The sequence below is a fragment of the Macaca nemestrina genome, chromosome 18 (genome assembly GCF_043159975.1).
Source record: "Macaca nemestrina isolate mMacNem1 chromosome 18, mMacNem.hap1, whole genome shotgun sequence".
Taxonomy (NCBI): domain Eukaryota; kingdom Metazoa; phylum Chordata; class Mammalia; order Primates; family Cercopithecidae; genus Macaca; species Macaca nemestrina.
In genome coordinates, this window is record NC_092142.1 from 86021940 (window position 1) to 86034883 (window position 12944).

Here is a 12944-nt window from a genome sequence, read left to right on the forward strand (position 1 = left end):
ATAAACAGGTGTGCCTGGGTCGGATGTGTCACTTAGAGGTAGAGGAATAGCCACACTCAGAACGTCCTCAGAGGATTTGTTGGCTGCCAGTCTGGAATATGCCTTTTGCAAACATATTTTTAAAGTTTTGCACAAGATCAGAATATGAAACACTCATATATAAATATCTCCCTCTCTGCTCTGTGTCCAATGCCACATTCACCCTGATGTATGGAAGCATTTCTTTGCAATAAGATATGCTGGAAAGTTTGAGTTTGGCTCAAGAAGAAGTGGAGTATGTTAATTTCAAGGCAAATTAATTAAAATGCAATTCAAGCTCTTTGGAAATAACACAGAAACAGTTTTCAATGCTTGGTGTTCATCCAGACAGAAACAGGCCCTTGTGCCTTTGGCCAGCATGAAGACAAGCTCACTTTGTCTCATTTTCGTCTTAGACTCTTGATTTCATCCTTCAAGGATCTCAGCTCTGAGTATCATCTAGCAATTTTGTCATTAGTATTCCAGTCTTTTCACCTTTTCAATATTAAACATAGGGACTACTGAGTCAGGTGGCATTTTAATCAGGGTCCCAGCAAGAATAAGATGGCATACATTAAAAGAAGGTAATTTGAAGAAAGTTTAACAAAGGGAATTCCAAAGGTGTAGGCAGAATTCAAGGAAGCCAACAATGGATAGTGCAGAACCCCCAGGTAGTATCACAGGGGGTGCAGATCTACAGGGGGATGGCAGGGGTGACAGGTGCGAGAACCCAGAGAAGGAAGCTACAGAATGAGGGTTACGTGACAGGAGCTATGGCCTTGGGCAGAGGTGCTAGGCAGAAATGAGGCTGAGGGAACAATGCCCCGATCTCATTTCTGCCACCCTCTGATCCTCTGCCATGCCTCCCACTGGCCAAACCCAAGCAGAAAGTGGCAAATAGGGAAGTCACCAATGCAGCCTGTGCAAGGCAGCCTCCTGGGGCACAGGACAGGGTGAGAAGGTGGAAATGGATCCAAAGGGCCCATGGAGGACATCCAAAACAGATGGCCTCATCTTTGTTGCTTTCTAGATGTGTATCCGCAACACAGGACTTAACCTCTGTGACTCAGTCTTTTCTTCTGGCAAATGAAGATCACAATGGCCCTGGCACTAGAAACTTTGCTGTGAGGATGGACAGAGCAGCCATTCAGCCATTCATGGCTGCTGTCAATATCCCCCCTAGTCATTCACAGGACCCCATGGGTTGGGAGCATCAAAGTCTCAGTTACTGAAAAAGAGCTCACGTCTCGGCCACTTCTTCCCATGTCCACCTGAAAACACCTTGAGATCTCAAAACCATATACCCCATACATCACAGGATGATAAAAACAATGACAACGACATAAATAATATAACTACCCACAATTATTACAGGGGTTAAATGAGTTGATGGTGCATATTAAGCACTTGGAACAGCATGTGAACCAAAGTAAATGTGGTAGACTGAAAAACATGGCCCCGAGTTTTCACAGCCTTAGAAATGAGATGTTGCATCTCCTCCCAGGAAGTTACAGGTAAATTCTATTTTCCCACCCCTTGCATCCGAGCTAGTCTTTGCCTGCTTTAACCAAATAGAAAGTAGCAGAAGTGACGGTGCAACAGACTTGAATCCAGGCCTCAAAAGGCCTTGTTCCCTCTCTCTAGAACTCTGCACCTACAAGTGGGCAGCCCAGCTAGCCTGCTGCAGGAGGAGAGGCCATGCAAAGCACAGGTGAGCTGTCCATGCTCAGGCCTCTCCCACCCAGACCAACTAGCCCCATGCAATCCAGAAGACAATGGCAGACATCAGAAGAACCACCCAGATAGTCCCGGCACAAACTGCTGTAAAATTATGAATTAAACAAAGGTATTGTTTTAAACTGCTATGTTCCTGAGCCATTTGTTATGCAGTAAAAGCTAATTTATGCAGGACTTATTCAATAATTGGTAGCAGTTATTATTATTGCTGTGATTTTATTAGTAGCAGAATTAATCAGGCTGCTTGGACCCTGAGTCATCTATTCCCCCACAAATATTTGTACAGCTCTTCAGAGCCATGGACTTGCCATGTATCATCTCATTCAATCTTCGTAACAACCCTTCTAGATAGGATTGTGACTCTCACCCAACAACTGGAGGAACTGGGCTTCAGCAAGAAGACTTGATCCTGGTCCAGGAGGTAGGAGAGGCAGATGGGCCAAAGTCTAAGGCTGTCATCGCTGGGTCTCTTGGGATGGTCATTTTTACATTGCCTGGATTTTCTCTAAAATGTGACACTATCTGAATATTTAACATTTGATTTTAATGACCTCACTACAGGATAACCCTGTTACAGGATGGACAGTTGCATCTGCCCAGTGGGTTCACCTTGCCTGCTGCCTAGATAGAGCCAGTTTATCAAGACAAGGGAATTGCAACAGAGAAACAGTAATTCATACAGAGCCGGCACTGCGGGAGACGGGAGTTTCATTATTACTCAAGTTAGTTTTCCTGGGAATTGCAGGATCAGAGTTTTTAAAGATAATTTGGCGGGTAGGGGCTTGGGAAGTGGGGAGTGCTGATTGGTCAGGTTGGAGATGGAATCATAGGGGGTCAAAGTGGGGTTTCACTGCTGTCTTTTGTTCCTGGGTAGGATCACAGATCTGGTTGAGTCACATTACAGGTCTGGGTGGTGTCAGCTGATCCATCGAGTGCAGGGTTTGCAAAATATCTCAAGCTTTGATCTTAGGTTTCAAAATAGTGATGATATCCCCAGGAGCAATCTGGGGAGGTTCAGACTCTTACAGCCAGAGGCTACATGACCTCTAAATCATAATTTCTAATCTTGTAGCTAATTTGTTAGTCCTACAAAGGCAGACTGGGTCCCAGGCAAAAGGGGGTTCTTTTTAAGAAAGGGCTATTATCAATTTTGTTTCAGAGTCAAACTATAAACTGAATTCCTTCCCAAGGTTAGTTCAGCCTATGCCCAGGAATGAACAAGGAATAGCTTAAAGGTTAGAAGCAAGATGGGGTTGGTTAGGTCTGATCTCTTTCACTGTCATATTTCCTCAGTTATAATGTTTGCAGTGGTGGTTTTGTTACAGGAAAGGGATCCCAACCCAGACCCCAGGAGAAGGTTCTTGGATCTCCCACAAGAAAGAATTCAGGGTGAGTCTGTAAAGTGAAAGCAAGTTTATTAAGAAAGTAAAGAAATAAAAGAATGGCTACTCCACAGACAGAGCAGCCCCAGGGCTGCTGGTTGCCCATTTTTATGGTTATTCTTGATGATATGCTAAACAAGGGGTGGATTATTCATGCCTCCCCTTTTTAGACCATATATGGTAACTTCCTGATGTTGCCATGGCATTTGTAAACTGTCATGGAGCTGGTGGGAGTGTAGCAATGAGGACCAGAGGTCAATCTCGGTGCCATCTTGGTTTTGGTGGGTTTTAGCCGGCTTCTTTACTGCAGGCTATTTTATCAGCAAGGTCTTTATGACTTGTGTCTTGTGCCAACCTCCTATGCCATTCTATGACTTAGAATATCTCAACTATCAGGAAATGCAGCCCAGTAGGTCTCAGCCTCATTTTACGCAGCCCCTATTCAAGATGGAGTTGCTCTGGTTCACATACCTCTGACAGTTTCATAGTGAGAAGACATTCCATATTATTTTCCTCCTACCCTTTGTTCAACTATCCAAATCAAACCTGTGCCAACCTGGACTCTTCTCGTGACCTATTCAAAACTACCCTGGCTTTAGGAGCAGAAGAACCCAAAGGTGCAAATGGTGTCATAGGCCTCATCCTTCTCCTCTCTTGAGGCTCTCTCTGTGTTGGTGGTAACCCCATACTCCCGGCTGCTGCCTGATGATCTGCTCTGATTGATGACCTGGGTCATGCACCCATCCCCAACCTAACCCCTGTGTTCGTGGAATGAACGGTGATTATTCACGGGTCTTGGGAAAGGGGTTCAATCCTGGAGCTGGAAGGGGCAAGGCCAGTCCAGCCCAATTGCAAGGAAGGAAAGTGGGGAGGAGCATCTCCCCTGAGAAAGTCATGATGTCATGACCCAAATAAGGAGTGGCTGCGGGGTCCAGACACAGATAGCAGCTGTGACTTTTGTTCTTGCCCCATCCAAAGAGGGCTCTGAAACTCCCAGCGGGGGTAACAAACCTTGCACTCTAATCACACCGAGTCCTGGAACCTTTTAGAAGATTAGAAGACTTTATACATCAAAAGGGGCAGCTTCTAAATTTACTTATGTAAATCACAATCTGTTTTGTCACCTTTCTCGCACACCTTCCTAAAATGACTGTGGGTCCTTCAGTAAGTCTCACAACGTCTTCAAGTTCAGTTCCCTCACTCATAAATTGAGACTATTAATATTTGTACTTGAGAGAGACCATAGATATAAAATGTGCTAGGCAAATGTCTTGGCTAAATTTTAACTTTCATTACTGCTTTATTTCATACAGCTTTTCATAAGGAGGAGTTGAAAAGAGATGACATTTTTCTTATTTACTTATATTACTAAACGGGCAGCCTACTCGTGCGTCTGTCTATCTGATGATGGCATCCACTTACTGGCCACTTCTCAGACTGTTTCCTGTCTTTGGGAGTTGGTATTTCTTGGAAACACAGTTTGATTGCTGGAAAGAGGCCTAAGCAGGTGTCTTTGGTTCATTTTTATAGATGGAAAGTAGTTCCAGGATTAAATAGAAAAATGTCAAGTGATGGAATCAAAATATTTTCCCTAAAATATGTTTCTTTGACATATTTTAAAATGGCTGCTGCAGGGCCAACAGAGGTGGCCCTGCAAAGCTGTCTTTTGTGGGGAAAAATTGCATCTGCGAAGAATCTCCATTAATGTAGCCAGGCCTTCCGCTTCTAGGCCTTTCTCAGATCTAGGAGAGATGAACTGAGAGTCTGGCACCTTTAAGTTTCTGAAAAGAGACATTTACCATCTATTATCTCTAAAGGCTGCTATGGAAGAGGCTTCAACTACATAACAAGGCCCCATTTGCAGCCAACCCTCTTCTTTTCTCCCTCTCATAACCTGTCTTGCCATGGAAACCTGGTTCTCCACCATAACCTGGTTTGGGCCATGCTCTCGGCCCTCATTCTTCCTATAACCCCAAGATGATAGATAAGCATTTATACCTTGCTGGGGAGTTGGGTCTTCATTTTGAAAGCTCCTGTGTATATACACATTAAGTAATTAAATAATAATTGCATGTCTTTTCTCCTATTAATCAATCTGCCTCAGGTCAGTGATTTTTTCAACAAACCGTTAGGAGCCAAGACTCTTGGCCACACAGGTCAAATGTCAGCCCCGTGGTTAATCACAAAACTCCAAGGCAAAGGATTAACTTGTTCATAAAAAAATCAAATCAACAGGCTGGGCGCAGTGGCTCATGCCTGTAATCCCGGCACTTTGGGAGGCCAAGGCAGGTGTATCATTTGAGGTCAGGAGTTCGAGACCAGCCTAACCAACATGGTGAAACCCCGTCTCTATTAAAATACAAAAATTAGCCAGGCGTGGTGGCTGGTGCCTGTAATCTCAGCTACTCAGGAGACTGATACAGGAGAATCACTCGAACACAGGAAGCGGAGGTTGCAGTGAGCCACGATCGCACCACTGCACTCTAGCCTGGGTGCAAGAGCAAGACTCCCTCTCAAAATAAATAAATAAATAAATATAAAATCAACATAATGTATAATTTGAATAGGTTCCAATGCCCTTGTCAAGAGGAGGGGTAGGGGTCCATTCATATGGCTCTAGGGGGCTAGAATTTTATTTTTGGTTGACTTTCTGGACTGTTCTGAGACCCTCTGGTGCCCACTCATCAGATTCCTCCACAATCCTGGGAGGTAAGTGTTGTTATTACCCCGCCTTAAAGAGGAAGGGACTGAGAGCCAGGGGCCCAGGCCTTACAGGAAAGGGGTCTCAATCCAGACCGCAAGAGACGGTTCTTGGGTCTCATTCAAGAAAGAATTCAAGGTGAGTCCACAGAGTAAAGTGAGAGCAAGTTTGTTAAGAAGTGAAGGAATGGCCGGGCACGGTGGCTCATGCCTGTAATCCCAGCACTTTGGGAGGCCGAGGTGGGCGGATCACGAGGTCAGGAGATCGAGACCATCCCGGCTAACACGGTGAAACCCCGTCTCTACTAAAATTACAAAAAAAAATTAGCTGGGCCTGGTGGCAGGTGCCTGTAGTCCCAGCTACTCAGGAGACTGAGGCAGGAGAATGGCGTGAACCCAGGAGGCAGTGGTTGCAGTGAGCCGAGATCGCGCCACTGCACGCCAGGCTGGGTGACAGAGCGAGACTCTGTCTCAAAACAAACAAACAAACAAAAACAAACAAACAAAAACCCAGCCCCTATTTAAGATGGAGTTGCTCTGGTTCACACGCCTCTGACACAGGGAGGTAACCAAGTGAGAATGGAACATGTGGGGAAGGAAAAATAAAAGAGACAAAAATAAGGCAAGGGAGAGGAAAGCAAGAAAACAAATTGCATCTAGGGTTTCTACAAAGTTTCTTTCCATGTTTTTTTGTTTCTCTTTTAAAGGATGAAGGCATAGTCAGGAAAGGTAGACATTTCTGCTGTCAAAGGGAACTGCTTTATATGTTTTAGCTCTCTTTAGTTACATGGTTAAAGAAGTCTGGATTCTTATGTAGCAAACTTTTCTTCTCTTTGAAGAGGCTGTTAGGGAGTCATCTTGGGAGGACTGTGTCTGAAAATTGCCAATGTTTTTACATGATGGTGGCTTTAGGTTTCCTTTTTTTTCCACAGGGCAATGAGATACAATGAACACTGGGTGCCCCTCCCAGCCAATGATCTCATTAAAATTCATTCTCTCATGTCCTCTTTTTATTGTTTATTTTATAAACAGAGACACAGTGTCTGAAAACTCCTGTAGCTCAAAGACACACTTTTCTGGTGAAACCTAACTACCCTCCACTTTTATATCTGAAACCGAAGGAAATCTTCCTAAGAATTTCCATCTGAATGAATTCACTTGCCAGCGGAGGTGGGAATCTCACCCAGTCATCCCAAGTCCATAAACCTACACCTCTCTCCCAAAGCCCCACAAGAGACAGGTGTCCCTCTGAGGAAGTTAAAATGCTGAAATCCACGAATAAGTGAGGGTGTCAGGGAATAAGCCAGCTATTCTGTTTGCCATGAATGCGAAGTGAACTCACACCCCTCAAATAAAACGTGGAAGCATTTAAGGACCATTGCCTTAAAAATCAATGGATAAGCAAAGATTTCTTAAACCAGACACGAAAAGCACTAATCAAAAAGGAAACAACTGATAAGCTGGACTTCATCGAAATTTAAAACTTTCGTTCATTAAAATATGCAATTTTAAAAAGTAAAACAGTAAACCACCGATGGGAGGAGATATCTGAAACACATAGAATCTGAACAGGAGGTTGGAAGAGGAGAAGAGTGCACGTTTTGTAAATAAGAGACCAGTTACCTATAGCGTATCTCTCTCTTTGGCTTTTCATGGTGTCAGCTCTGTCCCAAACCTGGCTTTCTTCAAAGTCACCAGTGGCTGCCAACACCATCTATGGGACTCCATGCTCCTCTGCTCATCCCCAGAGAGAAGCAGCACCCAGCTCCACACACCACCAAAAAAAGCCTTGTGCTGAGTTCTGATTGGATGAATGTAGAGCATGTGCCAACCTCTCCACCAATCGGGAAGGCCAGAGGAGTGCCTTATCCAATGAGCTCAGGCCTGGCTCACTCTGGACAAAAGATGGCAGAACAAGAGTGTTTTCAAGTTGTATGTATTTCACATGAAACTATTTTATTACTTAAAAATACTGAGCATGTTTAAAACATAATATTGCCATTGCAGTTACTGATTTATATGCCAATGAGATATATATATGTATGTATGGGATATATATGTGTATGTGTGTGTATATGTATGTATGGTATGTCTATATATCAGTGTACATATATTAGCATGTATATATATTGGCATGTGTATATATATGTGTATATCTTCATATATATACAAATATACACACATACAGATCTATACACACACATATATACAGGTTTGTATATATGCATAAATATACACAGATACTCATATATTTTTGTTAAATTTTCACTAGTTTTATACATGTGAAATTGTTCATCTTAGTAAATTTTTTGTTTAATTGGTTTTATTGTTTTAATTTATTCAATCTACCCAGCAATCAAAGAAAAGCTGCCTCCAAATTCTACTTTGGGACTTACATATATTCTGTATCTACCCTCCATCCAGTCATCTATTATAAACAATTTATATAAACTGATAAGAATCCGTGAAAGATATCTTTGTCATATTTGTTTTCCCTGTTCTATTAACTGGCTATTCTTTTGGGTTGAAGTTTGAAATGTTTACCTTGTCAAACCTGCCTTTCTTTCCCCTCTGTGGTGTGTGCCTGTGTCTGCATGAGTGAGTGTGTGTGTGTGCCTGCGTTGTGTGTGTGCGTGTACGTGTCTCTGCATGTGCATACATGCCTGTTTCTTCCAACCAGATCTCAGGCATAAAGCAGACACTCTTCTTTTTTTTTCCTTTTTTTTGAGACAGAATCTTGCTCTGCTGCCCAGGCTGGAGTGCAATGGCACGATCTTGGCTCACCGCAACCTCCGCCTCCCGGGTTCAAGCAATTATCCTGCCTCAGCCTCCCAACCAGCTGGGATTACAGGTACCCACCAGCACGCCTGGCTAATTTTTGTATTTTTAGTAGAGATGGGGTTTCACCATGTTGGCCAGGCTGGTTTCAAACTCCTGACCTAATGATATGCCCACCTTGGCCTCCCAAAGGGCTGAGACTACAGGCTTGAGCCACCACGCCCAGCCAAGCAGACACTTTTCTAACATATTTTCTGTTCGTTTTACAAATTAATTCTTAATGAATGAAGAAATTGTTTTAATCTATAATGTGATGTGGGTTACTACATTGACTTTCTTCCAGACAGCAAACCAACCATCCTAATGCTATTCAGAAAGAAAAAAGAAATTATTTCTCAAAATCATGTCCTGCTTTCTTTGTCCTATGGCATCCAGGAAAAGGCAGGACTGTTAGACATGAAAACCTGATAAGGACCCTATTATCTGGAAGAATTTAATAAAAACACCTAGGGAAGCAAACCCCTCTTCCTTAGTCTTCTTCAGAATATTCTTTCACAGTAGAATATTCTATTATCTATTTAGAATGTATTGTCTATATACAGTATTTATATCTATTATCTATTTAGAATATCTAAATCAAATATATCTATTACCTGTTTAGAATATATGCATTTCATTTAGAAGAATACATTTCAAGAATATTAAGTGGAGCCATATGATATTACCAATGTTTATCCATCTTTGACCTACGAAAATGGAAATTTCATGAGGTCCAATCTAATATCTGTGGGGGTTGGTTTTAAGACAACATTTAATGAATACATTAATTTTTGAAATTTTGACCATAAGCAGATTAATCAATTCTTATTTTTAATCTCCATAATTGTATCGTGTTCTTCATGTAACTACTTACATTTCTTGTTAAGTTTACTCTTGACTACTTCTCATTTTGTGTTGTGATTCTGAACAAAACTTTTAAATATATTTTAACATATGTTTTTATAAGTTATTGGTGGCATGTAACAATATTATTTCAGGGTATATTCAGTTTGTTCTGAACTCAGAACAATTAGAATAAGGTACGTTAGTTGATTTATTTGGATTGATCTATGTTTATGAGAGTCTCGATTTCATTTAATTTTTTTTTTTTTTTCCAGATGGAGTCTTTCTCTGTCGCCCAGGTTGGAGGGCAGTGGCACCATCTCAGATCACTGCAACCTCCGCCTCCTGGGCTCAAGCGATTCTCCTACCTCAGCCTCTTCAGTAGCTGGGATTACAGGCATGGGCCACCACGCCTGGCTAATTTTTGTATTTTCAGTAGAGACAGAGTTTCATCATTTTGGCCAGGCTGGTCTAGAACTCCTGACCTCACGTAATCTGCCCGCCTTGGCCTCCCAAAGTGTTGGGATTTACAGGTGCAAGCCACTGCGTCTGGCCTGAATTCATTTTTCATTACAAATTTTCAAAATTCATTTATTTTGGGCAGGTGCAATATTAAATAGTAATGGGAGTGTGCGCGATGTCTGAAGTGGTTTTGTGACTAGTGTGGTGCTCAGCTGAACACAACTCCTGATTTAGAAGACAGCCTTTTTGTTCCTGCTGCTGAGGATTCTTCTTTACCGGTTTTAATAGAAATGGGTGTTTATTTGAACATCTCTTGAGGTAATCCGATTATCCATCGATTATGTTAATAAGCATTCTAAAATTAAGCCATCCCCAAGTTACACAAACTCTGGTGATAGTGAATTGTTATTATTTCAGTGCTTACAATTCTGCAAAAATAAGTCAAAATGTTGCATTGTGAGTCCTGGTACTAGGCAAATTGGACTGCAGCTTCTGTTGTCATAGCGTCACACAGTTGATACCCCTGGCTTGTGTTTCCTCAGAACGCCTCATCCTGTGCGCACTGACAGTTCTCTACCACCAGTACATGCAATCCTCTGCCAGAGTTGCTGGCGAAGGTGCATGGGAGGGCATGCAGGGGCAGGTTGGGACTGCTGGGCTGGTCGTGGCTCCAGAACAGTCTGCAACCCAGGAAGAATAGAGGGCAGGGTCGGAGACTACCAGGACCAGGCAGCTTCCTCAGCCCCCAGGTGGAAAACTTTCTACGCCATCCCCCCAGCAGGATCGAGCCCCAGTTGCCCATGATAATAACCTGCTCACGGACATGCCCGGCACTGGCTTTTGGCCCTTTCCTGCTTCTCATTCCCAGCTTCCTATCAGCACTTCCTGTGGGGACTTTTCAGATAAAGCCCTTACGTCAAAATCCTTGTCTTGGCCGGGCGCGGTGGCTCACGCCTGTAATCCCAGCACTTTGGTAGGCCGAGGCAGGCGGATCACGAGGTCAGATGGAGACCATCCTGGCCAACACGGTGAAACCCCATCTCTACTAAAAATACAAAAAATTAGCCTGGCGTGATGGCAGCGCCTGTAGTCCCAGCTACTCAGGGAGGCTGAGGCAGGAGAATGGTGTGAACCCGGGAGGCGGAGCTTGCAGTGAGCCCAGATCACACCACTGCACTCCAGCCTGGGCAACAGAGTGAGACTCCGTCTGAAAAAAAAAAAAAAATCTTGTCTCAGGGTCCACTCTTGTGAGGACCTGATGTAAGACACTTCATTTCAAAATAGATTGGTGTCTAAAGAACACAGCTCTGGAATCAGACAGACCTAAGATTAGATGCGAATTCTTCCAATGCTGGCTGTGTGATCTCAAACAAGGCACCTAGGCTTTAGTTTTTCCATCTGTAAAACAGGGATAATACTGGAACCAACTTATAAAATTCTTACAAGGATAGTAAGCTAATGCCCAGGCCACTTTTCAAAATTCTTGGCATACAGGAAGCACTTAAAATGCTCAATATTACCGTGATTATCCTCATTAAATTTCAGAATCAAGTTACATTCATTCTACAACTTAAAAAATCAAACTTGTTTGTTTGTTTTTTGAAACAGAGTCTCGCTCTGGTCTGGCTGGTCTCAAACTCCTGACCTCGTGATCCTCCTGTCTCAGCCTCCCAAAGTGCTGAGATTACAGGTGTGAGCCACCACGCCCAGCCAAAAAATCAAACTTTAAAAATGTATATGGTCACTCTTTTGTTCTGTGAGTGTTAAATTCATCAGTGTTTCCATTTGAAACCAGTAACAATTTGGGGAGGTAGTTCTTGGGAACTCTGATTGTACCAATAAGAGAAAAAAATGCTGAAACACTGGTTGAAACGGTCCCATTTCATGTCTCTGTTGTTACAGAGACCCACGCTGTGGGAGATACTGACAAGACCGGGTTATATTCTGGAAGAGCAAATTCACTTCCCGTCTCTCCAGAAGATCGACTTATTCCCCCACGTTTATCCAGACAAGAAAATGACTCAGTGTTTCATTCAAGCTAAATTTGAGCTAAGTTCCTTTTCAGGAACCCTCCCCAGCTTCTCTGATGAGCACTTCTCCTGTTTGGAGGCCAGTCAACTTGTCCTGCCTCCTTTGTTTATTGGCAGAAGGGAAAGCCTACAAACCTACTGAACATTTGTTTTTCTTTTTTATGTCTTTCATGTGTTATTTTCAGATCAAAAATGTGATTTGTCCATTTAGAAACTGCCTACCTGCAGGAAAGAAAAACTTACAACACCGGACATCTTTGATGCCGCCCCAAATAAATAGTAGGCGGCCTGCCTGGGAGTGGGGAATGGGTGTGTTGTCTGAAAAATGGAACCGCCGTGTTGCTTGAAAAAGAGGTTTCCTTTTTATTCTTTTCCTGTTTTTTAGAGTTGTGCTGGGATTTCTTGGAGAGGAGGTTTGCTGGGAGTATTACAGCAGCCTTGCCTCCAAGAAAAGACATATAGGAAGCACGGAGAGGTTAGTTGTTAAGGGTCTGGGCTCAGATTTGGGCTCCTCCAGCTCAGAGATGACAGAGCCGTGCGACCTTGGACATGTTACTCTCTCTCTCCATGCCACAGTTTTCTCCTCTGCACACTAGAGGAAAGAACAGAGGCTGGTTCACAGAGCCGTCGGGATGTTTAAGAGGCACTGCTCGTGAACTGCCCCCAGGCCTGGTCTCAAGAAGCTGTAACTGCTGTGACGGTTTAGGTCACACCGATCGATGCTTTGGAACAGTGAGACCGTCACTCTCTGGCGTAGTGGTAACATGAATTCATACTACACGTTTTGGCTGTTGCATGAGTTATTTCTCGCTGCAATAATGTGGAGTGTGTATCAGTTAGGAGGCATTCTGATGCAAGGATGAAGGATGGCTTAGATGATAAAACAAAAGCATTGTATCTGAATTTTAAAAGCCAGTAAATAGGTGGTTCTAGGGTGGGCTTGGCACCACAATTG

General features: G+C 43.1%; 1 protein-coding gene across 2 annotated transcripts in view; it reads right to left on the bottom strand.

The window, feature by feature from the left end:
* C18H16orf95 (chromosome 18 C16orf95 homolog) overlaps positions 1–12944 on the bottom strand; it is a 317656-nt gene that overhangs the window by 110130 nt on the left and 194582 nt on the right. The window lies entirely within an intron of this gene.